The sequence below is a fragment of the Rana temporaria genome, chromosome 5 (assembly GCF_905171775.1).
Source record: "Rana temporaria chromosome 5, aRanTem1.1, whole genome shotgun sequence".
NCBI classification, from domain to species: domain Eukaryota; kingdom Metazoa; phylum Chordata; class Amphibia; order Anura; family Ranidae; genus Rana; species Rana temporaria.
Genome location: NC_053493.1, coordinates 181,831,480 through 181,856,698, shown reverse-complemented (window position 1 = coordinate 181,856,698; position 25,219 = coordinate 181,831,480). Strand labels below are relative to the sequence as shown.

Genomic DNA, 25,219 nt, shown 5'->3' with positions numbered 1-25,219 from the left:
ACTAAAGGCTTCAGAAGGGCAACATGGATTTAGCTATTTTGAGGCTTTTGAGAATCTGGAGTTTGAAACAAACCGGATTCAGTTTAGAAGTTATAGTGTATGGACCAATGAATCTTGGAGCAAACTTCAGAGAAGGAACTCAGAGCTTGATGTTCCTGGTGGAGAGCCAGATTTTGTCCCCTGGCTGAAGAGAAGGCGGTTTACGCCTGCGGCGGTCAGCAAAACCTTTGAATTTTTCGGCAGCTGCCCCGAGGGAATCATGAATGTCACTCCAGATAGAATTGAAGGACTCCTGAGCTGAAGCCAAAGCTGGGATATCCGGAGAACAGGTCATGGAAAGCCAAAGTTGAGGATGTCTTCCATAAACTGAGAAAAAGGGTGTTCTCTGCGAACTGGTATTTACATGATTGTTATGAGAAAATTCTGCCCACGGAAGTCTACTCTAGAGGACCAATCGTCATGATGAGCGGAGACTAAGGTGCGAAGAAAAATCTCTAACTCCTGATTAACCCTCTCCGTCTGCCCATTGGATTGAGGATGGTAAGAAGAGGAAAAATCCAAGGCAAAATTGAGGGATTTGCAAAAGGCTCTCCAGAAGCGAGACGTAAATTGAACACCCCTGTCGAAAACAATATGAGAAGGAACTCCATGGAGGCGGAAAATTTCTCGAATAAAAATGGGAACTAAGGCAGGAGCAGAAGGAAGACCAGGAAGGGGAACAAAATGAGCCATCTTGGAGAACCGATCGACTATCACCCAAATGATCGTATTACCGTCAGACAGTGGGAGATCGGTGATAAAATCCATGGCAATATGAGCCCAGGGCTCCTTGGGAATGGGCAAGGGCATGAGGAGACCAGCAGGAGCTTGTGTGGAGGATTTAGACTGAGCACAGACATGACATGCCTTGACATAGTCTTTGACCTCCGAGCGGAGATTAGGCCACCAGTAGTGACGACTCATGAGTAAGAAGGACCGGAGGAATCCAGCATGGCCCGCCACCTTGGAATCATGTCCCCAACAAATGATCTTAGCTCTTAGCTCAGTGGGGACAAAGGGCCAAATCCACAAAGCAGATGCGCCGACTTAACTCGAGATTTCTAATTTTACACCGCGCGTATCTTTGCGCCCGATCCTCAAAACGAAAAATCCGGTTTTTCCGTCCTACCTAAAATAATTACACCGGCGCATCCTCTGACGCAAATTACGCTAGTCACGCCGCTTTTTTTGATAGGCAAAGATGCAAATGAGGGAGATAGGGCGATCCACAAAATTAAGTGTGTGCGCCGTAGATTACGCCCTGTGCGCCGTAGATTACGCCCTGTGCGCACCTGTTAGTTTCCTGGAGCAAAATTAGACTTTATAAAAGCAGCCATAATTTTACACCTGCCCTGTAAAGGTCTGCTGAAGCAACACCATTGAGGAAGAGCTGACAACACATCTTTGCTGGACTTCAATCTGACTGCCAAAAAGCCCGGCCCATCCATGATTATAACGGCACTCGCTACTTTACAGGTGCAAAGAAGGAGGAGGGCACAGAGGAGGAGGGCACAGGAGAGGGTATACCGCCCACGCCAAGATCTCTTTGGCATGACTGCTTCTGAGGTCTATGGCAACTTCCGCTTTAACCAGGAAGCCATCCTGGAATTAACCAGAATCCTGCAGGATGATCTCACCACCCCAACCCAACGATCCCATGCCCTGCCACCTCACATCAAAGTAATGGCAACCCTGCATTTTCTTGCCACTGGGTCTTTCCAAAGAACATGTAGAGGTCTGGCTGGGATGGTACAGTCCTCGATGAGCAGGTGTGTCCATCAAGTAGTCCCTGCAATACTAAGACGCATGGGCAATCAATTTCAAAAGCCCACCCAGGAGGACCAGCGATTGAAGACCATGGCAGACTTTTATCACATTGCTGGGTTCCCACGGACCATCGGGGCCATTGACTGTACCCATGTGGCACTACAGCCCCCCCATGAGACAGAGCACCTGTTCCGGAATCGCAAAAACTGGCATTCCATAAATGTCCAGGTGATTGTAGATGCCCATGGCCTCATCTGGCATGTCTGTGCCAAATTTCCTGGTTCGTGCCATGACAGCTATATATTCCGGCAGACCAACATATCTCGAGATTTGGAGCTGGACGTGTATGGGGACAGCTGGCTGGTTGGTGAGTGACATGGGTGTCAGGTATGTCCCCCCCCCCCATGATGCAGACATCACAAGGGGCACATGCATGACTAATATCCTCCTGTCTTTTCCCTTCCAGGTGACTCTGGATATGCCCTGGGACCACATCTGATGACCCCATTCAGGAACCCCCAAACCCCAGGAGAGCAACGCTACAACAAGGCTCATATTCGCACCCGGGCAGTTGTGGAGCGCACATTTGGGCTGCTGAAGTCCCGCTTCAGATGCCTCGACAAGACTGGGGGTACATTGCTGTATTCCCCAGACTTTGTGTGCCAAGTAATCGGTGCTTGTTGTATTCTTCACAACTTTGCCATGAGAAGGGGACTGGAGATTAACTTACGTGCTGACCTGACCCCCCACCCAGGCAATCCCCCCCTAACCCACTCTACCCGGTCTACTGAGGGCACAGTAGCCAGGAGACGCCTCGCAGAAGGCATCTTTTCACAGTAAACGCACATGAATAATGTCACAATGAGAATATTTGTTTTCACTGGAAACACACATGAATAATGTCACAATGAGAATGTTGCTTTGCACAGTAAACGCACATGAATAATGTCACATTGAGAATGTTTTTTTTCTCTGGAAATGCACATGAATTATGTCACAATGAGAATGCATGAATGCACACCACTGTGGTCCCTAGCACAGACACATCACATGCACATCGAATTGGATTAGATCCAAGTACCCCCCCCCTTTGGTACTTGGGAGCAGTAACACCACGCCACGGCTCCAATTATGTCACTGTGCATTCATACACCATTCAGGAACCTGGGATCACTTCTCCCTGGTCCTGGGGATCCCTTCTCCACCAAAACTGAGGGTGACACCCTTATTTTGTCAGGAATGCCACCCCCCCACATTCACACATCATTCACACACATAAACCAAATCATAAGTACAGTATAATAAACAAAATCATAAAAAAAAACAAAAAAACAAAAGTACCCCTGCAATTTATATCCGGCGGCGAGTGCTCCGTCTGGGCTGCCCACGGGCAGGGGCACGGCCACGGGCACGGACAACTGGAGGATCTTCACGGGGGGGGGTGTGAGCAGGGGAGGGAGTATCTTCATGGGGGGGTGTGAGCAGGGGAGGGAGTATCTTCATGGGGGGGGAGCAGGGGAGGGAGGAGCCTCCCCTGGTGTCTGACCTCCGGCTGGCCTGCCCTCCAAGGCCACTGCTATCCTGTTCAGACAGACAGTGATGGCAGCCGTATTGGCCTGGCCAGCCCGGGTGTTGTCCTGCACAGCCCGGGTGTTGTCCTGCACAGCCCGGGTGAGGGCAGTCACCTTCTGGGCCACGCCTGTTCTGGCGGTATGCAGGGACCACAAACAGGTGATGACCCCCAATTAATTGGTGGCCACATCACTGAGTGACTCCCTCATTACATCCAGGCTGTGCTCCATCTTGGCCATAGTTTTTTTGATGTCACCCAGACTGCGGGTCTGCTGGGCATTGTCCCTCAGCAGACTGGCCGGCAGACGCTCAGACACCCCCCTGGTCTCCTGGGTCGCCATCCTGCCTGCCCCTGAGGCTTGTGGCCTGGGAGGAGGGGATAGAGTGACCCTTGTGGGTTGCGGCATGTTGGGGGAGGAGAGGGAGGGGCTACCCCTGATGGTGGCCTGACTGGTGCCAGCCTCTGGGGTAGCCTCTGGGGTAGCCTCTGGGGGAGCCTCAAATGTCATGAGATCAGTGGCAATAAGGATTTCCCGGCCAATCTGGAGATCTTCTTCCTCCTCCCCCTCATCCTCCTCATGAGGGGAGGTTTGGCCACTCCCCTCCCCTGGGGACTCCTCAGCAGCCTCCTGTCTTTGGGGTGGTGCAGCAGCCTGGCCTGATGGGCCAGCAATCTCCTGGTCATCTGTGGAGGACACCAAACAATCACAGGTTTGAGGATCCACACACTTGGCACATCTTCCCTTCCCCCACCCACACATGCTAATCACCAAATAGAAAAACAAAAACCTTACCTGGCCTCACAGGAGGCCCACCACCTGCTCTGGCTCGAAACACTGGGCCACTGCCCATTCCTCCTCAATCAGCCGGATGGGGCATGGTCCCCCTCCTCCAGTGCCCCTCCTATGCGCAGTGAGCTTGGCCACCTTATTGCGGACCACGCTCCTCAGATCATTGATCTTTTTCTTAATGCCAGCGGGGGTCCTCGTCTCCCCCCCCCCCGCCGCATTTATGTGATCTGTAATTTTGGCATAGATCCTCTTCCTTTGGGCCGGGGAGGTGTTCCGGCTATCAGGCCCATGTAAATATCTTCCATATTGGATGATATACCTGGCAAGGATTTGCTTTTCAACATGCGAAAAATTCAGCTTCCTGCATTTGGGGGCCATCACAGACACCACCCAGCAACAAGAAAACAAACAGGACAAACACACAAAAATACACACACAACAAACACACAAAAATACACACACAAGCAGACAGCTACTACAAAGTCAAGAACAAACACACAAAAAACAAACACAAAATCCAAGCAGAAAAAAAAAAAAAACACTTAGCAGAAACAATCAAATAAAAAATACACTTATCAGAAACAAACAACAACTACTATCTACTACTTCAACAACACGTCTCTATCACACACAACTTACCAACAAACACTGACAAACTAAGAGCAGAAGCAAATTGCTCATGGAAGGGAACACAGGGAAATACTTTTGCAAGGGAAGTGTGTTTGACTGGGGCTATTTAAGCACAGGGCAATCCTCAAACTAAGTACACTTGGCCTTTTACCTATCTCACTGATTGCGCCCAGCAAAGTTCTGCACATGCGCAGTGAGCAGCAGATTCGTGCGCGCATGCGCAGTACGGCCGGCCCTTCATTTGCATGGGGTCACGGCTCATTACAATGAAGCACGCCCGCTACCTTCCCACTTGCCATAACCCCGCCTTACGCCTCGGAATTTAGGTTACGGCTGGCGCAATTTTGTGCGCAAATGCGCTGTGGATACGGCACTTACGACACCAACTTAGGGCGCCGTAACTTAAATGACATAAGTTTACAGACACTTAATTTGCGCCGCTGGCTGTGGATTTGGCCCAAAGGTCTTACCAGGAGGAATTTTTAAAAGTCCAGGGTGGGAGAATGGGCAACAATGCATGAGGTTGGGATGATCGGCTCAGGTTCAGGAGTGGACTCCTCGTCCAAAGTGTCAAAGGACCTAGAGAGCGCATCAGCCCGACCGTTGCAGGAACCAGGTTTGTAACATAATCGTGAAATTAAAATGGGAAAAGAAGACTCCACCTGGCCTGTCTGGTATTCAGACGTTTAGCATTCTGTCGGTACTGTAAATTCTTGTGATCGGTGAAGATCGTTATGGAGTGAGGGGAACCTTCCAAAAGATGACGTCACTCTTCTAGCGCCAATTTGATTGCGAGAAGTTCCCGGTCGCCAATGGCATAATTTCTCTCTGCCTGGGAATTTTTTTGGGAAAAAAACGCACATGGTTGACGTCTCTTCTCAAAGAGTTGAAGAAGCACCGCTCCCACCCCCACTGAAGAAGTGTCCACTTCAATAAAGAATGCATCCCCAGGATTTGGTCTCCTCAAGAGAGGTCCAGAGACAAAGGCCTGTTTCAGATCGTGAAACGCAGAGACAGCTTCGGGGGGCCAGTCTTTGGCATTAGCACCCTTCTTGGTTAAAGCGATGATAGGCGCGGCAATGGAAGAGTAATTCCTTATGAACTGCCTATAATAATTTGTGAAGCCAAGAAAGCACTGTGTGGCCTTGAGGCTAGCAGGAAGAGGCCAGTTGGTAATGGCTAAGACCTACCCAGGATCCATACGAAGACCCAAACTCGAGACAAAGCACCACAGAAATACGACCTCAGAACATTCAAAGGAACATTTCTCCAGCTTGGCATAGAGATTATTCTCTCTAAGGCGCTGGAGTACAGTCCGGACATGGTTTCTGTGGACACAGAGATTTTCCGAAAAGATAAGAATGTCATCCAGATAGATGACAACAAACTGGTACAGCAGGTCCCTGAAGATTTCATTGACAAAGTTTTGAAACACGGCTGGGGCATTACACAACCCAAAAGGCATAACCAGGTATTCGTAATGGCCGTCTCGAGTGTTAAACGCAGTCTTCTATTCATCACCTTCTCTGAGGTTGTACGCCCCTCTGAGATCCAACTTGGTGAAAATGGAGGCGCCCTTCAACCTATCGAATAGCTCAGATATTAAGGGTAAGGGGTATCGATATTTAATAGTAACAGCGTTTAAACGTCGATAATCAATGCAGGGTCTCAAGGTACCATCCTTCTTGGCAACAAAAAAGAACCCTGCTCCTGCAGGCAATGAGGATTTCCGGGTGAAACCTCTCTCAAGATTCTCTGCGACATACTCAGGCATGGCCTGGGTCTCTGGGATAAACAAAGGGTAGGTACGACCACTGGGCAGAGTTGCTCTGGGAACAAGGTCAATGACACAGTCAAAAGACCTGTGGGGAGGAAGGACCTCAGCTGATTTCTTACAGAACACATCCCGGTAATCGCTGTATGCAGTGGGAAGATCAGAAGATACCGATGTGGTAGCAACCGGAAGTCTCTCCTTGGCGGTCACCTTGGGAAGACATGATGAGAAACATGAGGGGCTCCAAGCCAGAATCTGCCTAGAGACCCAGTTCACATGGGGAGAGTGGAGCTGTAGCCAAGGAAGGCCCAATACAATGGGGGTAGAGGCTTTGGGTAGAATGAGAAAGGATATTCACTCCTGATGGAGAATCCCTACCGACATCCTAATAGGTAGTGTCTGAAAGTGAATAGGGCCCCCTGGGTGGACAGTGCCATCAATTGCCGAGACTACCAATGGCATAGTGAGGGGTGAAAGGGTGATCTTCATAGAAGAAGCAGTTCTCCAGTCCATAACGTTGCTGGCAGCCCTGGAATCCAGATATGCAAGGGTCGATTGGGGAGAAGTGCCTACTTGAAGGGACACCGGAAGAAGAAGACAGGAAGGTGATGTTTCTGGGTCCAATACTCCACCTTCCAAATGTATTAGACCCAAGCGTTTCGCGGGCGAAGCGAGCAGGATTCACGAAAGTGGCCCTTGCCTCCACAATAGAGGCACAAGCCCAGAGTTCTGCGCCTAACAGGTTCTTCGGGGGTTAGTCTGGTCCAGCCCAGTTGCATAGGTTCCTCAGCAGGCAGAGGATGCTCCATGGGACGAAGTGAGGGGAGCTTAGACTGGCTAGGGCCTAGGGAGTGTTGGCATCTTTTTTTCTATGGACCTCTCCTGAAAACAAATATCGATCTGGTTGCATAAGGAGATGACATCGTCCAGACCGACGGGGATGGTTCTTCCCGCTAATTCGTCTTTCACTCGGTCAGAGAGGCCATGTAAAAGGTAGCGACCAGGGCCTCATTGTTCCAGCTCAATTCAGCTGAGAGGATACGGTACTGGAGAGCATATTGTCCCACTGAACGGGATTCTTGGCGAAGACGTAAAAGAGCACTAGCCGCTGAAAAAACCCAAGCCGGCTCCTTGAAGATGTTACGAAAGAGCTTCAAGAAGTAGGACAGGCTGAAAACTACCGGATCATTCTTCTCCCACATGAGGGCAGCCCAGGCTAGAGCTTCACCGGAAAGGAGGGAAATAACATAGGAAGTTTTTTTTTTTTCCAAAATATTTTATTGAGTTTATAAAGTTTACAAGGAGTAAAGAAGAGCAGAGACATATTGTCCAATCCACTGGCAATTAACAACATTACAATGGTGGACATTGCTACCTTATATAAACAGGTACTTAAGAGCATATTAGACGAGAAAATGTAGGAATGTCAGCTTTTTTACAGCTGTTCTCTAACCAGAGGTCGATTATCCTTAAAAAGGTGTAGATAGAGATAGGTAGAGATAGAGAGAAAGAGAGAGAAGGAGAAACAGAGAAAGGGTATAAGAGGGAGAGGGAGATAAGGGGGGGAGAGGGAGAGGAGGTCCTCGAGTGTAGTTGTATCAGTGCATTTGAGTCTATAACATAGTTTACAAGGCATATACATATCTAGCTGCTTAACCCTTGGGTGGGGGGTTTAGATGTTAAGTCAGGGTTCAGAAAAACAAAAGAGCCAGAAGACAAGGTATTTTGTTCTGAGGTAGACAGGTGAATCTTAATGAAGGTCGACCATCTTTGTTCAAACTTGACTTTGGAGTATGAGGGGGTAGAGAACATGTCCAAGTTTTCCTTGTGTAATAGTGCTTTCAACTCCTTTATCACGGTTGCGATGGAGGGTGGGGATGAGGCAATCCAGTGTTGGAGGATAGTCCTGCGTGCTGTGAGTAGGATTAGAAGTATCCAGTGTCTGGTGTTTTGAGGCAGCCGGTTGTAGGTGGAAGAATATGGTTCCGCGTGAGGGGGGCATCCGAAGATCAAGAGTGTTGGTTCCAGCATAAGGCAGAATTGCGTTACTGAGGTTACAAAGCGAATGACCGAGGACCAGAAGATGGCAATTGGTGGACATTGCCAGAATCTATGGAGTAAGGTCGGTTTGTTTGTCAAGCACCATGGACAAGCCGGGCCTATTTCAGGCGACTTTGACGTGGAAAAAGGGTAGTAAGCCCTGTGCATGATCTTGAATTGGGTCTCTCTCCAAGATTCGCATTGTGTGACAGACCTAGTGAGGTTGTGACCATGTATAATATCGTCTATTTCCAGCACAGCTGGCAGTTCTTTGATCCAGGAGGACATAGACGTGTTTTGTAGAGGGGTTGAGAGTTTAGCGAGCAGGGGAGTGTAGATAGCCGAAATTGAGTAATTTTTGCTTTTAAGAAGAACATCAATGAATGAAGTTTGGAGACGGACGGTCTTTTTTGGGCAGACCTTGGTGACATAGTCTACATATTGCATGTATGGGAAATAGTGGTTTTGGGGAAGGTGGAACTCGAGCGATAGCTGCGAGAATGACTTAATAGTACCTGTTACATCTTGAAATAAGGAGTGGACCCCCACCAACCCCTTGTCTTTCCATTTAGCGAAGGGTTCGTATTGAAGACTGGGTGTAAACATAGGATTACCACATATTGGAAGGTGATTAGAAAATAGAGGGGATAAGCCCAGTTTTTTCCTGGTTTCCCGCCAGGCTAACAAGGTGTCTTTGAAGAGTAAATTGTGTTTGATCTCCGCTGGTAGTTTCTGAAGTGAACAATGGAGCACAGCTGCCAGATCATAAGGCTTAACCAGTGAGGATTCCAGACTGAAATTAGAGTATTTTGACGAACCCAGTATCCAGTCCAACCCAACTCTCAGTAGGCAAGCCAGATTATATAACCTTATATTGGGTAGACCCAGGCCCCCCTCGCCCTTAGGGAGAAAAAGTTTGGTCATAGCTATCCGCGGCCTTGCTTTGTTCCAAATAAATTTAGTTATCGCTTTATTAATTAGTTGTACATCTTTATGCTTCAACAATAGGGGTAGCGTTTGCAAAGGATAAAGTAATCGAGCAAAGCTGACCATTTTAAATAGTGCGCATCTCCCAAAGAGCGATAGAGGCAAGTCCCCCCAGGTTTCAAGTTCACCCACCACTCTGTCAATCAAAGGAGGGTAGTTCAGTGTGTAGAGAGAGGATGGTATTCTACCAATCTTCAAGCCGAGGTATGTAATATGAGTGTTAGCTGTTCTAAGAGAGGAGGGAGGTAAAGTGTGTTGGAGAGGAGCAATTCCTAGCGGTAGGATCTCGCTCTTTGAAAAATTTATTTTGAGTCCCGAGCATTTGCGAAAGTCTTCAAAAATATGTTGTATGGCTGGGATGTCCGTGGAGGGGGACGAGGAAAATATTAATATGTCGTCTGCAAATAGAGCCACTCTCAAGTCCACCTGTCCTATGGGCAGGCCATGCAAGAGAGGGGACGAAGAGAGGAGGCGTGAGAGGGGCTCTATGGCGAGATTGAAAAGTAGGGGTGATAGAGGGCAACCCTGTCTCGTCCCCCTATGCAGGCGAAAAGGCGAGGATTGTATACCTGCCGCAGTTACTGTGGCAGAGGGGGCTGAATACATGCTCTGTATGAAGGAATAGAATGATCCATTTAAACCAATACGTTGCATGACCAGAGAAAGCCATTTGAAACTAACGTTGTCAAAAGCTTTCTCGGCGTCGAGGGTGACTATCACCGTATTAGTAGATGGATGTGTCTTTGCATATTCGAGGGCCATCATGACTTTACGAATGTTGGCTGCCGCAGATCTTCCTTTTGTAAATCCCGATTGGGCGCTGTGTATAAGGGATGGCATTATATCTCCTAATCTAGTGGCTATAATCTTGGACATTAATTTGGAGTCAACATTTAGTAGGGATATGGGGCGAAAGGAACCTGGGTCAAGTGGGTCTTTTCCTTTTTTTGCAATGAGTTTAATATTGGCCAAGTGGCCTGTGGGAAGATAGGGGCCTCCTGTCCAAATGTGGTTATAAACCGAGTGGAGAGTAGGTATGAGGTCTTGACCTAACAATTTGTAAAATTCGGATGTGTATCCGTCCGGGCCGGGTGCTTTTCCATTGGAAAGACCCCCTATAGCTCGCTTTATTTCTTCAGAAGTAATGGGCTCATTTAATTTTTCTAGGTGGCTTGGGTCTATCAATGGGAGTTTGGTGTCGTTTAACAAGGTTTGTGCAAGATTCATATCTATTTGTTCTGCACTGTATAATGTGCTGTAGAAATCTTTAAGCGTTCTGTTGATATCCTCGGGTGTAGTGGATAGGGAGCCGTCGGGGTTCCTTAACTTGCCGATGTGTGTTGGTGTGTATGGGCTTTTAGTGAGTCTGGCAAGAAGCTTTCCGGCTTTGTTCCCAAATTTATGGAAAAGTAGTTGTGTCGCCGATTGTTTTGTCCGTTCTACCTTTTCTGCCCAGCTATCAAATTGTTCTTTGGCTGCTAACCAAGACTTAAGATTGTCATTTGTGCGACAGTCATTCAGGGACTGTTGCGCCTGGCGTAGGCGGTTGCTAGCTTCTATGTATTGCTTTTGTGCATTTTTTTTGTGTCCTGCTGCGTAAGATATAATCCTTCCCCTTAGATATGATTTTCCTGCCTCCCAAAATAAGTTTGGGTTGTCTAAATGTTGGATATTATCCTGTGAGTATTCCACCCATGCCAAGCTAAGCATTGCCTTGAGGTCGTCATTGTGAGCCAAATAAGCTGGAAATCTCCACTGTATGACTGGCGGGGCCATTTTACAAAAGTTGAGTGAGATCGAAATCGGAGAATGGTCCGAAATCGCTAGATCATGTATGGCCGTATCGTTTATACGTGGTAGGAGTGTTTGCGTGCACAAGAAGTAGTCTAACCTGGCAAAGGATTTGTGTACCGGCGAGAAAAATGTAAAACCCGTGTCTATGGGGTGTTGCATTTTCCATGTGTCGGTTAAATTTAATGCCTGGGCCATGCGACAAAAAGGGGTGGGGCGAAGTGAGTGCGGTGTTCGAGGTCTGGGTCTAGGTTGAGATCTGTCCTCTTGGTCATTTAGCGTAGAGTTGAAGTCCCCCCCTACTAGGTGGGGAATAGAGTCATGTGGGTGTAGCTGAGGAGTCAGCTTTGTAAAATAGTCCTGGTCTGGGGAGTTGGGAGCATAAATGTTAGAGATCCGTAAGTCACCCGAAGCGAGTTTGAGATGTATTGAGGTACGTCTCCCGTCCGCTTCGTTAGTAGCAGAAATTACTTCATATACCAAGTCTTTGTGTATTAAAATGAGCGTGCCTGCCTTACGTTTGACCGATGCTGATCCTATCACTTCCCCTACCCATAATTTTTTCATTCGGAAGAAATCTTTGCTCTCTAAATGGGTCTCTTGGAGTAGAGCAATATCAACTTTTAGTCTTTTAAGATGTCTGAGAATTTTCATGCGTTTAATTGGTGACCTAAGCCCCTTAACATTCCAGGATATTATTTGTAGATGGGTCATGTAAGATATGTAGGAGGGTTAAGGGTGTATGTATTTGCATAGCTCTTACCCTGTCTCTGTAGGCTGGCTTTAGATGGGCCTGCTACAACGTACCATCGGTTCTTGAACTTGGATTGATAGGACCATCCTCTCATGGGGAAAAGAAAAGTGTCAAGAGAGACAGAAAGGAAAAGATAGAAGAAGTTAATATCACAATAACCACAAATCATATTATTGACTTCGCTTTTTTCCGTATGTAATCCCCACACCGGTGATCCGCCGCACCGCTAGTAGAAAGGGCAATCATCCCAACAAAGCCTCATTGGGAAGGGCTGGTATGTTTACCATTATTCGTCCCTAGGTCAAATAAAACTTGGCGGCGGTTGCGGGTGACCCTGCATTGGGAGTACATAGTGCTTGCTCGTTAGAGGAACGTTACGTAAAGTTATAACAACCCAGCGTTTGTCACAATGGCAGCCATATTGGCCGGGCCTTTTTGTAAACAGGGCAAGTAATCGGTATAAGATAGGCTATGTTATTGAGCTGGTAGAGCGATAAAACAATAAAACCATAAAGTCAACAAAACCAAAACCAACAATGGTATTAACATTACCCCCTGTGGAGGTGTAAAATCGCCACTCCACTTTGGATAGACTGAGGCTCCCTTGGGGTTCACCCAAGGGTAGCGGTGCACATTGATGCAGCCCTATATCTCTAATAGCTGCGTCCCCTGGGGAGAGTGCACAGTATCAAGGGGGGTTGAAAGGTGTCATTGGGATCAAAGCCGGGGTAGATAAACATCAACCAGATTCCTGATGGTCGGATGACTGTGTTTGCTTGAGGCGTTTCGGAGGTTCTTTGCGCGGGCTCCTCTGGTCTCTAGGGCCTTGCTTCACTCGATCTGCGTACGTAGCTGTGGGCTCACGCTCGGTAGATAAGGATTGAAGAAATGCTCTGGCTTTCTCTGCGGACTGGAATGTGTGTTGTTTTCCATCAGGTGCTTGTAGGCGCAGAACAGCTGGGTAGGCTAGCGTGGCCCTCAAACTCTATCAAGCGGGATTTACGGAAGGCCTGCAGCATGTCTGTGCGGTCAGCGTAGTTTAAGTACCTTGCAATAACCGGCCTGGGGCGGGCGTGGTCTTCAGACTGGGCGCCGATGCGATGCGCTCTTTCCACGGTACACCTGTGGTTGAGGCCTAAAATCTGCGGTATGGCTGCCGAGCAGATGTCCATTAAAGAACTCTGTTTGTGGGATTCTGGAAGGCCGATTATACGCAAATTATTCCTCCTGGAACGATTTTCAAGGTCCTCCATGCGATCATGGAGGTGCTGCTGGTCTTGTGTGAATCGTTCCAGGACGGTCTCCACGGAGTGTTGGTCTTCTTCTATTGAGGACACCCTGTGTTCCACCATTTCCAGCCTCGCGGAGTGTTCTCCCATCTCCTTCCGGAGCTGCTGTATGCCCTCTGCGACCGCTCTATCAACTGCCGCTGTGATGGTAGGTGAGAGCAGCGCCGCCACCGCTTTAGCAATGCGCTCGTGCGTGCTGGCTTGGTCAGGTATGGCGGGGAGTGAAGTGTCCATCCCCTCAGGGTATGATCCGTTGCCCGGCAGATTGTTTTGGGAGCTTGGCTGCTGTATGCCTTGCAGTGAAGGAGCGCCACGTGCATTCTCTGCAGCGGCCATATTGCCCAGGGCCGTGCTTTCCGCGGCTGGTTCTATTATGCCCGAGCTCCGTGTTGCTCGGGCTTGTGTGAGGTATCGTTCCATCCACCGATGCCCGTGGAATGAGCAGGGATGCAGGTCACCGCAATCCGAGGCTGTGTCGGGGCTTTGTATGCTGGTTATCCGAGCGGTGGGTGCGGAGCCTCCGGAGCTTGCTTCCCCTACATACGGCGCCGGAACCGGAAGTCTATAGGAAGTTTTGAGGCTGAAGCTCAAAATGGATGGTGCATTGGCTAAGAAACCCCCTGCAGGCCTTGGAGTCTCCAGAAAAACGGACTGGAGGTGGTAGTTTCAGTGAATGCGACTCTGCGACTGGTGCGACAGGCGCAGCCACTGGTTGTACTTGTGGTTGCGGATTCGGGGTTCCCAATGAGGTCTGAAGCTGTTCAAAGCGGGAAGCCAGATCCTGTAGGAATCGCATCACCTGAGTCTGATTAGCTTCTTGCGTCTCGAGTCTGCGAACTATGCCCTGTAATGGATCGTCTGCGGGGCGCGACACGTCGGCCGGGTTCATGGCTGTTCAAACTGTCAGGTCACCTGTGGCCAGGTGACAAATGCACCCCGTTGGAGACAGGGGTGCACCGCAAGGTAGTGAACCCAATAACAGACTGCTGCGGATGGAGAGGAAGTGTGAGCCCAAGATTCCCCAGGGCGCAGAGTCTAAGGTCCAGCAGGTGTTCACCAGAGCCTCTAGTGGTGAGGATGGCCTTCGCTGCAACTGAACTCAGGTCGCGGCCCCTGAAGTTCCCCAGGTCACGCTCCGTAGGGAGAGAGGGGAAGCAGCCACTCAGGACACAAGGGATCGTGAAGGGTAAGCCGAGGTCGGAGGAACAGGCAGACGAGAATAACCAAGGGACAGGCCAAGGGTCAGGGTCATGGGCAAACAGGAGTAGTCAGTGACGAGCCCAAATCGGTACACAGAAAGGTTAACGTAGCACACAGCAAACAGGAACACAAGCTAACAAAGTTAAACAGCAAAGCAGACCTGCAGTGCACTAGTTAATATAGAGTTCCTGGGATAAACTGGGGTGGAGCCATACAGGGAGGATAGATGATTAAAGGCATCCAGAAAGAGAGTCAGGCCTCTAATGGACACATGGAGGAGAAGGTAAGCTGCCAGACATTATTGCATGTCCATGACAGTCAGTTAGTGTACTGTGTCTTTGCACAGTGTGCACCTAAAGCTACATGACTACAATTGCTGGTGTTCTCATACTACAGGTGAAACTTGAAAAATGAGAATATCGTGCAAAAGTTCATTTAGTTCACTAATGCAACTTATATTCCAATATTTTTATTGAAAATAAACAAAGTTGTATAAGGCACAAGTGACAAAGACAGAAATAACAATCGAGCTCTGTCAAATTTATATTACTTATACAAATAGTCGTAAACATAAAACCTGTAGATAAAAAAGAGTCTCAACAAAAAATACAGGTAACGGGAAAGCCCATTAATATAACCATATGACATGAGGATAATCAAGGAAAAAACGTATGTCCCCTTTATACCGTATCCTTCCCCTCTTCAGTAGTTAAACCATTCACGAAATAGTAAAGAAATAGAAAAATAAAAAATAAAATAAGAGTGAAGCTAATGAGATTTATTCTTGACTCCCTAGGGTCCAAATAGTGGTTGTCTCAGGAAGCCACATTAACCCATAACCTTGAGAGTAATGCACACAGGGAGGAAGGGTAAGGGAGGATAAGGAAGAGTAGGGAAGGGGAGAAAAGGGGAACCCTTCATATACTTCTACCAGCATCATGTCAATGTAGAGATAGAAATTCCGTCAAAGCATCCTATAGTTAGCCACAATAACAACAATGGCCAATTCAACAGTAAGTATTTTGAAAGAAAAAAGAAAAGGAAAGAGAAGAATAAAAAAAAAGAAGAAAAGAATAGGAGAGAAGAGAAGAGAAGAGGGCCAGCCGGAAGCACCCTAAGGTGGAGATGTGAAGGATATGTCAGTGTAAATCTCCCTGCTTGGTTAAATTGTGGGTTAGATGGATTCATGTGTTACAAGCTATTGACATGTTAATGACCCTTCCTCAGCCAGCTCCCTAGTTCAAATGGTAATTGATTTATTGTGTGTGGGAAGGAGACCGGCCTTACTGTTTACAATGATTAGATAAGTGGCTCATGTTAATTATTCTGATTGCTTCATTGTGGTCAGGCTGTTACACCTAGTAATTAACTCCGCTGATGTCTTTATCTAAAGAAACGTGTCTGCAGGGTCGGCTCCGACTTGTAATCTGTATGGGAAACCCCACTGTGTGAGGGGGGCGTTCCTAACAGGCTGTAACCACATATAAGCTGAGTTTTTGTGTCAATAAAGTGTCTTGTTCTAGCAGTAAGCTTGTCTCATGTGTGGCTTTCTGGGCGATTCCAGGGATATCCCTCCTCGTGGAATATTGGGGTGATTTTCGTTATGGGAAGAAGGGAACGTTGACGGGGATATCATACCGATACCGTCACAATTGGTTGGTAGCAGTGGGATTTTCCCTTCTACTCTCCTTTACACCCGGATTCCAAGCAGACACTGGAAGAACTACTGGAAGTTCGTGGAAGGATTGCTAGCAACAAAACCAAGCGGGTCATCATAGCAGAATCAATGGAGATAGACCAGGAGGACGGGATTGCAGCAACGCCAGCAGTACAAGAGATGGAGACACCAGGGATTCAGGAGGAGGAATCGCCAGCCAACAAGCTAATGAGAGAGAATCTAGCGTGGTTCGGCCCGAACCCAACGCCGGATGTGGTGCTGAAAGTGATGGACCTGTTAGTAAACGCAGAACTACAGAAGGATAAACAAATAAGAGATGCAGAGCTACAGTTAAAACTGGCAGCAGTCCAACCAGCAGCCGCACCTTCTCCAAACAGTGAGTACAGCACAGCAGACGCAAGGAAGATTCCGTTTAGCGCTTTTAAAGCTTTTGATGAAAAGGACTGTGAGATTGATAACTTCCTGGCGGATTTTGAGCGACAATGTAACCTGCACCGAATAGCTAGAGGAGAGTGGGTTGCAATATTGTCAGGCAAACTGTCAGGCAAAGCTTCTGATGCTTTCCGGACCGTGCCAGATCAGGATATCCATAGCTACGCCAGGGTTAAAGAAGTGCTCCTGGCTCGTTATGCAGTAACCCCAGAGTCCCACCGACAGAAGTTCAGGGACTCACGCAAAACCACGAAAGACTCTTATGCGGAATGGGCATGCCAGTTGTCCCGGTCGGCCTCTAACTGGGCTAACAGCAGCCAGGCCACCACCGCAGAGGACATTTTGCAACTAATGCTCCTGGAGCAATTTTACAATCACATCCAGACGGACGTCAAGGATTGGGTGAGAGATCGCAGGCCCATGACTCTACCAGAGGCCGCGAAGTTGGCGGATGAATATGCGGATACTCGCAAGACAAACCAGGTCACACCACGGGTACAACCCCCACAACCAACGGCGCCCTCACACCCTCCAGCCGCTAGATACCAACCGCCTAACAGACCGATGACATATAGCCCTCGCTACCCACGCCAGGAGGACAACGAACAACGCTGCTTCCGGTGCAAACAGTTGGGTCACTTCAAGCAGAATTGCCCCATGAATGACAACACCAGGTCAAATTGGTCTCAACCTGGGTACCGCCCACCAGCAGCAGCCCATTGTGTAGACTCAGCTTGGGATCCCCAGGAGCTGGGTCAGGAAGAACCATTGGGCACCCCTTACGAAGCCCTCATGGTACAATCTGTTATTACGGACAACAGGGAACACCATTGTCAGCTGGTCATGGGCGACAGCCATGAGCCGGAGGGGCCTTGGAGGGAGCTGGGCAGAAAGAGGCACCGCCAGCTACCCTCCAAGAAGAAGAGGTCCTGGAAGTCATTTAACCAGCGGACCTGGGAGGAGAAGAAGCGACTGGAGGAGATGGAATCGCAGCGGGCGTCCCAGATGCGGGCCGAGATGTTCGCCAAGGGCCCACCGGTGGCCCCTTACACCACCACCCAGTTCCTGATGATGAAGGACCACGTGGAGAGCCTGCAGGACATGAGCAAGCAGGAGCTGATCCGTGAGTACATAGAGCTGGAGGAGTGCATAAGCCGCATGGAGGAGGAGAACAACCACCTGAGGTCACAGCAGGCTGACCCCCCCAGGCTCCATGAACTGGAGATGGAGCTGGAGAAGCTCCAAGAGGAGAACCGGCGGCTGCGGAGGGAGCAGGGGGTGGCTGACCTTATGGGGCTCTGAGTCCCCTTCCCCCCCCCCGGACTCTGAGCACCAGTGCTACAGCATTTCAACAAATATAACTTTTTCTTTTTATGAATCTCCTGTGATTGTCACTTCAGAGCCATAACCTGCCCCCTCCCATAGCGGGACACCTAGACGGCGGCGCACAGACCCATTCGCTGTCTTCACACTGACTTCTGGTGACTTTGCAGATCGCACAAAGACTTGGGGACTGACCGGCGTGTGATCTGACGACCCGGTGGCATACCTGAGTCGGAAGCAGTTACCAATGGAGGTCAGTCACGCCAAACGGAGTTAACCTCGGACTAAAAGCTCTGAACCCGTCAACCCTACTGGACCAGGGAAGGTCCAACCGGGTTTGCCGGAGCAGGGAGAAAAAGGGGGGCCATTGTGAAGGATATGTCAGTGTAAATCTCCCTGCTTGGTTAAATTGTGGGTTAGATGGATTCATGTGTTACAAGCTATTGACATGTTAATGACCCTTCCTCAGCCAGCTCCCTAGTTCAAATGGTAATTGATTTATTGTGTGTGGGAAGGAGACCGGCCTTACTGTTTACAATGATTAGATAAGTGGCTCATGTTAATTATTCTGATTGCTTCATTGTGGTCAGGCTGTTACACCTAGTAATTAACTCCGCTGATGTCTTTATCTAAAGAAACGTGTCTGCAGGGTCGGCTCCGACTTGTCTCCTATAATCTGTATGGGAAACCCCACTGTGTGAGGGGGGCGTTCCTAACAGGCTGTAACCACATATAAGCTGAGTTTTTGTGTCAATAAAGTGTCTTGTTCTAGCAGTAAGCTTGTCTCATGTGTGGCTTTCTGGGCGATTCCAGGGATATCCCTCCTCGTGGAATATTGGGGTGATTTTCGTTATGGGAAGAAGGGAACGTTGACGGGGATATCATACCGATACCGTCACAGGAGATATGTAACGTATCCACGGATCCCATGTTATATCAAACTTCTTAGTAGAATTGCGAAGGATACAGGTGAGTCTGTCGTTAACCATGATCCAATTAAGTTTATTCTTCACATAATCAAGGGGAACCACCGACTGCTTCCAGTGCCTAGCAATAGTTATTCTTGCTGCTAAAAACACATATGTGATTAGATTTATTGATTTCTTGGGAACCTCACCAGGCAACTTATGAAAGAGCGCTGATTGCGGGGATCGACGTAAATTAACCCCCGATACCGAGTAAATTAAATTAAATATGCAAATCCAAAATCTAGTGACCACGGGGCATTGCCACCAAACATGAAGCATTGTACCCATCTGACCACAACGTCTGAAGCAATTGGGCGATACGGACGGGTGCATCCTAGCGACTCTGGTCGGGACTAAGTACCAACGTAGAAGTGTTTTGTAATTTGCTTCAATCAATGTAGTATTAATAGATATTTTGGATAAAGCGAAGGCAATATCCTGCCAATCTGATAATTCCAACGTGGTATTCAAATCCCGTTCCCACTGCTTCATGTAAGGGAGCTTGGTATTCGGATCAGTAAGGATAGTGTATACTGTAGATATCCTTCCCCGTAAAAGGCCTTTTGTTTGGCACTAATGCAACTTAAAAGGTGAAACTAATATATGAGATAGACTCATTACATGCAAAGCAAGATAGTTCAAGCCATGATTTGTCATACTTGTGATGATTATGGCTTACAGCTCATGAATAGTGTTGCTCACGAATATTCGCATTGCGAATATTCGACTCGAATATAGCATATTCGAGAAATCGCGCTATATTTCGAAATTCGCGGTGAATATTCGCAATTCCGAATATTCGATTTTTTACAATTTTTTTTTTTAATCAGATCACATCCTAGATATCTCCATCGACGTCTAAAAGCATTGCTGGTATCATTAGAGACCCTGGGCCGAGTAGCTGAAGCGTTCATTGAATTTTCCAGAAAGATCGCAATGCGATTATTCGGCAAACGCAATATCGCGCGATTATTTTCCTCGCCCCGATCTTCCGCATCAGAGCGATTTTTACAGTTTCATTTTTAAAACAGATCACATCCTAGTGATCTCCATAGACGTCTGAAAGCATTGCTGGTATGATTAGAGCCATTGGGCCGAGTAGCTGAAGCGATCATTTTATATTGCCGAATATTCGCAATGCGAATATTCGGCAATAGGAATATTGCGCGATTATTTGCTCCGCCCTTTTGCATCAGAGCCAATCAGAGTTCTCCTTCCACACTCGTCACAGGTTAGCAACCAATAGGAACCTGCCTGCATGGACATTATATAAGCTCACTCCCAGCACCATTTCATTGCAGATTCAGAAGCTGGCTATAGAGTGTGGAGGCTGTTTCTGTGTTCCTGGTTTCCTGTGTCTTTGTTCTTGATTGATTTAGATCATCACCAGCATTGCTATTTAGTGATTCCAGTGGATCTTTTCCAGTATATCAACTGCTTTTTTCAAAGCAATAGACCCAAGAGCTTTTTTCAAAGCTACGTTTTGTGCTGTTTTGTGCTGTTTTTTTCATTTGTGTTACTGTTTGATCCTGCAATCCTCCCTGTTCAGTTATATTTGCAAGAGATTTCAGAACACATTTTGCTGAGCTTTATAAAAGAGCTTTTCTAAAAGCTAAGTTTTGTTCATCTTGTGTTACTGTTAGATCTTGCAGGTTCGCTGTTCAGTGATATTTGATAGGCATCTCAGTTCAAATTTTGTTTAGTTTTCCCTAAAGAGCTTTTATAAAAGCTAAGTTTTGTGTTCAGTTTAGTTAAATTTTGTGTAGTAAGTGTACACACTGTTAGTGTACATTTATTTCATCTAGCTTAGCTTAGTGTGTGTTTAGTGTCTGTGTTTTGTGTTTAAAAAAAAAAAAAAAAAAAAAAGTTAGTGTTTGTTTAGTGCTTTTTTTTTTTTCTTTAATTTTGTAGTCCTTGTCTGGTGTACTACTTTTCTTATAGTTTAGTAGCTGTCTGTGTACGTCTTTGTCTGCGTGCCTGTCTTGTAAAAAAAACACAAAAACACATTTTGTTCACATTTCCCCCCCCCAATAAAGTTTACCCCCCCCACACACATATCAGCAATAATGAGCGGCATCCGTGGCCGTGGCAGCAGGGGTAGGGGAGTTACTCCCAGTGCTGGATCGCTGCCAGCACGGGGTACCTCTCGTGCCCCTACTAGTGGTAGAGGATCGGGTGCAAGGGGAGTACGCCTGATCCGGGAGTTCTTCCCATCGGGCAGCCGCCCGATATTGCCATCTCAGGCTCAAGTAGTGGTGGACTACATGGGGCACAGCAGTGCCACTGAGTCGTCGGTCCCGACTCACAGTAGTACCACCATTACACCGTTGCCTGTACTACCCCCCCCCCCAGCCCCCAAGAGTCCAGCATCTTACTGTTCGACAGCGACAGTGATAGGGATCTCTTGGGGGAGGCCATGCATCAGGCAGACCTCCAGCTCTGTCCTGATGGTCAGGACCTTTTTGAAGGGATGGATGAGGAGGATGGGATACCTGCTGGCAGTATCCCAGAGACATCCCTTCAAACTGGTGCTGCTGTTTTGGTGCAGGAAACAGCAGCACCTAGTCAGACCCAGGCGTGGGTGAGGGGACAGCGGAGCCAGGCTAGAGGCTCCATGTCACGTGGTTCCCTCAGACCAACACATCTCAGCCCTTGGTCTGACATCTCTGGGGGCGAAGAGGGTGACCCATCATGGTTGCCATCTGACGCGTCGGCTCACTACGTCAGTGACGACGGGGAAGGTAGGCACCCTGGTGAAACGGTGCGCCAGGTCACCACCAGGGAGACCATCGTCAGGGTCTCCACTGGTGATGGCAGCAGGAGGTGTCAGGAGGAGGAGCAGCAGCAGCAGCAGCAGGCAGCTCCACCTGTGCGCACCGAATCCCAGCAGGTGCAAGTAAGCGTCACCCCATCTGACAGGAGGGCGGTGCTGAAGTCACCTGTCTGGAATTTCTTTACCCTGGTGGCAGACAACCCTACCGTGGCCATCTGCCGGATTTGTAAAGTGAGGGTGAAGAGAGGGAAGTGTTTGGCTCGGGTGGGTACCACAGCCCTGAACCAGCACCTGAGGATAAACCACTGGGCGTTGTATGACGAGATGAAGCGTGGTGGTGGTAGCAGCGCCACCACCACAAGTGAGCAGGGTACAGCAGCCCCTGCCACATCTTCATCTGTTTCCAGCAGGTCATGCCCCCCCGCTCCCTCTAGTAGAGGTACTGGTACCGGCAGCCAGACCTCTACTTCCACAGCACCCTCCACGTCTGTGTCCCGCACTGCCGTCCGGCGCCAGGCGTCGATTTCAGACGCCTTTGACCGCACCACTCCCTTCCCCCCTGGAGACCGACGTGTGCGTTCCCTCAATGGGCTCCTGGCAAGGGTTATTGCCCAACATCTGCTGCCCTTCAACATAGTTGACAGCAACCCCTTCAGGCAGATGTTGGAGCAGGCCCAACCCCAATGGCGTGTCCCCAGCCGCCATTTCTTTGCCAGGACTGGTGTCCCTGCCCTACACCAGCACATTGTGCAGAATGTAACCCTGTCGCTGGATCACGCTGTCAGCGACAGGGTTCATCTGACAATGGATGGCTGGACCAGCAGGCATGGGCAGGGACGCTACATCAGCTTCACGGCCCATTGGGTTTCCCTCCGAGGCGTCGGTGAGGGATCGTCGGCAACCGATCTTGTGGTGCCGCCCCGGGGTGTCCAGGGGAGAACTGCTGGTCTCCCTCAAGCCACTGTCTCCGCAGCTGCTGAGCCTCCCAGCAAGCGCCCCCGTAGCTACTCAAGTGTGGGGCACGTGCGCTGTCAGGCCGTGCTCCAGCTTGTTAGTTTAGGGGACCGGAGACACACTGCAGAAGAAGTGCTGAAAGCACTTCAAGCTCAGGTCCAGAAGTGGCTGACACCCCGAAGGCTCCAGCCAGGTATGGTTGTCTGCGATAACGGCAGCAACCTACTCGCCGCCCTCCATGCTGGCAGTCTGACGCACGTGCCCTGTCTGGCACATGTCCTCAACCTGGTGGTGCAGAAGTTCCTGCGCACTTATCCAGGGTTGAGTGACATTGTGGCAAAGGCGCGTAGGATTGCCAGCCACTTCAGGCGCTCCCCAACCGCTACCGCGTCCCTGTCCAAATTGCAGCGGAAGTACAATCTGCCCCTTCACAGGCTGATTGTGGACAGTGTGACGCGGTGGAACTCCACCCTCCACATGCTGAAGAGGTTGTGGGAGCAGCAAAGGGCGGTGAGGGAGTACCTGATGGAACTAGGCACTGAGAGGGCTTCACCACAACTCCCTTTCATCGCCTGTGCGCAGTGGGGGCAGATAAACCAGGTCTGCCAAGTGTTGTCCTCCTTCGAGCAGGCGACCAAGATGGTCAGCAGTGAGCAAATTGGCCTCAATAGCGTGCTGCCAATACTGTTCATGCTGGAGAGGACACTAGATCGCCTGCTCGAGGCTGGGGAGAGTGCCTTGGTGGAGCAGGAGGAGTCAGCAATGCTCCACCGAGACCAGGGCCAGGACCAGGAGGAGGAGGAGGAGGAGGAGGATGATGATGAAGAGGAGGAGGAGGTGGTTGCTGGTGTCGTCCCGGAGTCAGGGCCTGGTCAGGAGGGAGAGCCGGTGTTGGGGGCACCGATAGTCCGGGGGTTGGGCATGTCTGAGTTTGACCAGCAGCGCCTCAGGGATGAAGAGTCGCACCTCATTCACCTGGCCAGCATTGAGGAGTCACAGCGGGCTGTGCTCTTCCCCATGGCTGCCCACATGCTGAGATGCCTCAGGAGGGACCCCCGGGTTAAGACCATCAAGACGAGGGATGATTTCTGGATGGCCACCCTTTTGGATCCCAGGTGCAAGGGGAAACTGGAGCAGTTCATCCCAGCCAGCCGGAGGCAGCACCGGATGGAGGAACTGCAGGCAGCCATTGTCAGACGGTTGGAGCAGGCAACTCCCCGGCCTCCAGTTGTCCCCCCTCATCTCACCCAGCAGGTGGCTGCACCCAGCTGCAGCCGAGCAGGGGACCTAATGGAAGAGATGAGGATGTTCTTCCAAACCGAGCGACCCAGTACCACCACCAGCAGCAGCAGCAGCAGTCACCACCAGCGGCTGGCCCACATGGTGGCAGACTACATGGCGTCCGTCGGTGCTTCTGACAGTATGAGCACCGACGACCCCATGGAGTACTGGGTTGCCAGATTGGACACCTGCCGCGAGCTCGCTCAGTATGCGCTGGAGTTATTGTCTTGCCCCCCCTCCAGCGTACTATCTGAGCGGACATTCAGCGCGGCAGGTGGGGTGGTCACGGACAAGAGGACCCGTCTGTCCACAGACTCCGTGGACAGACTCACATTCATAAAGATGAATGAGTCCTGGATCGGCGGTGACTTTCTGGCACCCGTCGTCGGTTCAGGGCGCTGAAGGGTCCCTTGCCATGCATTCCCTGATGAAGCCCCGGACCTGATGTATTTACAGTGCTGAATATAACTATTTCAACATCAGAGAAAATCAATGTTAATATTTGGTACAGTAGGCTTTCTTTGCAATTACAGCGGTCAAACATTTCTTGTAGTTTTACACCAACTTTGCACACACTGGAGGAGGGATTTTGGCCCACTCCTCCACACAGATCTTCTCTACATCAGTCATGTTTCTGGGCTATCGCTGAGAAACACGGAGTTTGAGCTCCCTCCAAAGATTCTCTATTGGGTTTAGGTCTGGAGACTGGCTAGGCCACGCCAGAACCTTGATATGCTCCTTACAGAGCCAATCCTTGGTTATCCTGGCTGTGTGCTTTGGGTCATTCTCATGTTGGAAGACCCAGCCTCGACCCATCTTCAAAGCTCTAACTCAGGGAAGGAGGTTGTTGCCCAAAATCTTGCAATACATGGCCCCGGTCATCCTCTCCTTAATACAGTACAGTCACCCTGTCCCATGTGCAGAAAAACACCACCAAAGCATGATGCTACCACCCCCATGCTTCACATTAGGGATGGCGTTCTTGGCATGGTACTCATCATTATTCTTCCTCCGAACACGGTTAGTGAAATTATGATCAAAAAATTATATTATAGTCTCATCTGACCACATGATTTTCTCCCATGACTCCTTTGGATCAGTCAAGACAATTATGTCAGCAGTTATTTCACACCCTATATACTCTTATTAAGACTGCTGTACATCATGGCAACTCCT

General features: G+C 49.2%; 1 protein-coding gene across 1 annotated transcript in view; it reads left to right on the top strand.

Moving 5' to 3' along the window:
* MSANTD3 (Myb/SANT DNA binding domain containing 3) overlaps positions 1-25,219 on the top strand; it is a 1,065,404-nt gene that overhangs the window by 427,432 nt on the left and 612,753 nt on the right. The gene's annotated exons all lie outside the window — the stretch shown is intronic.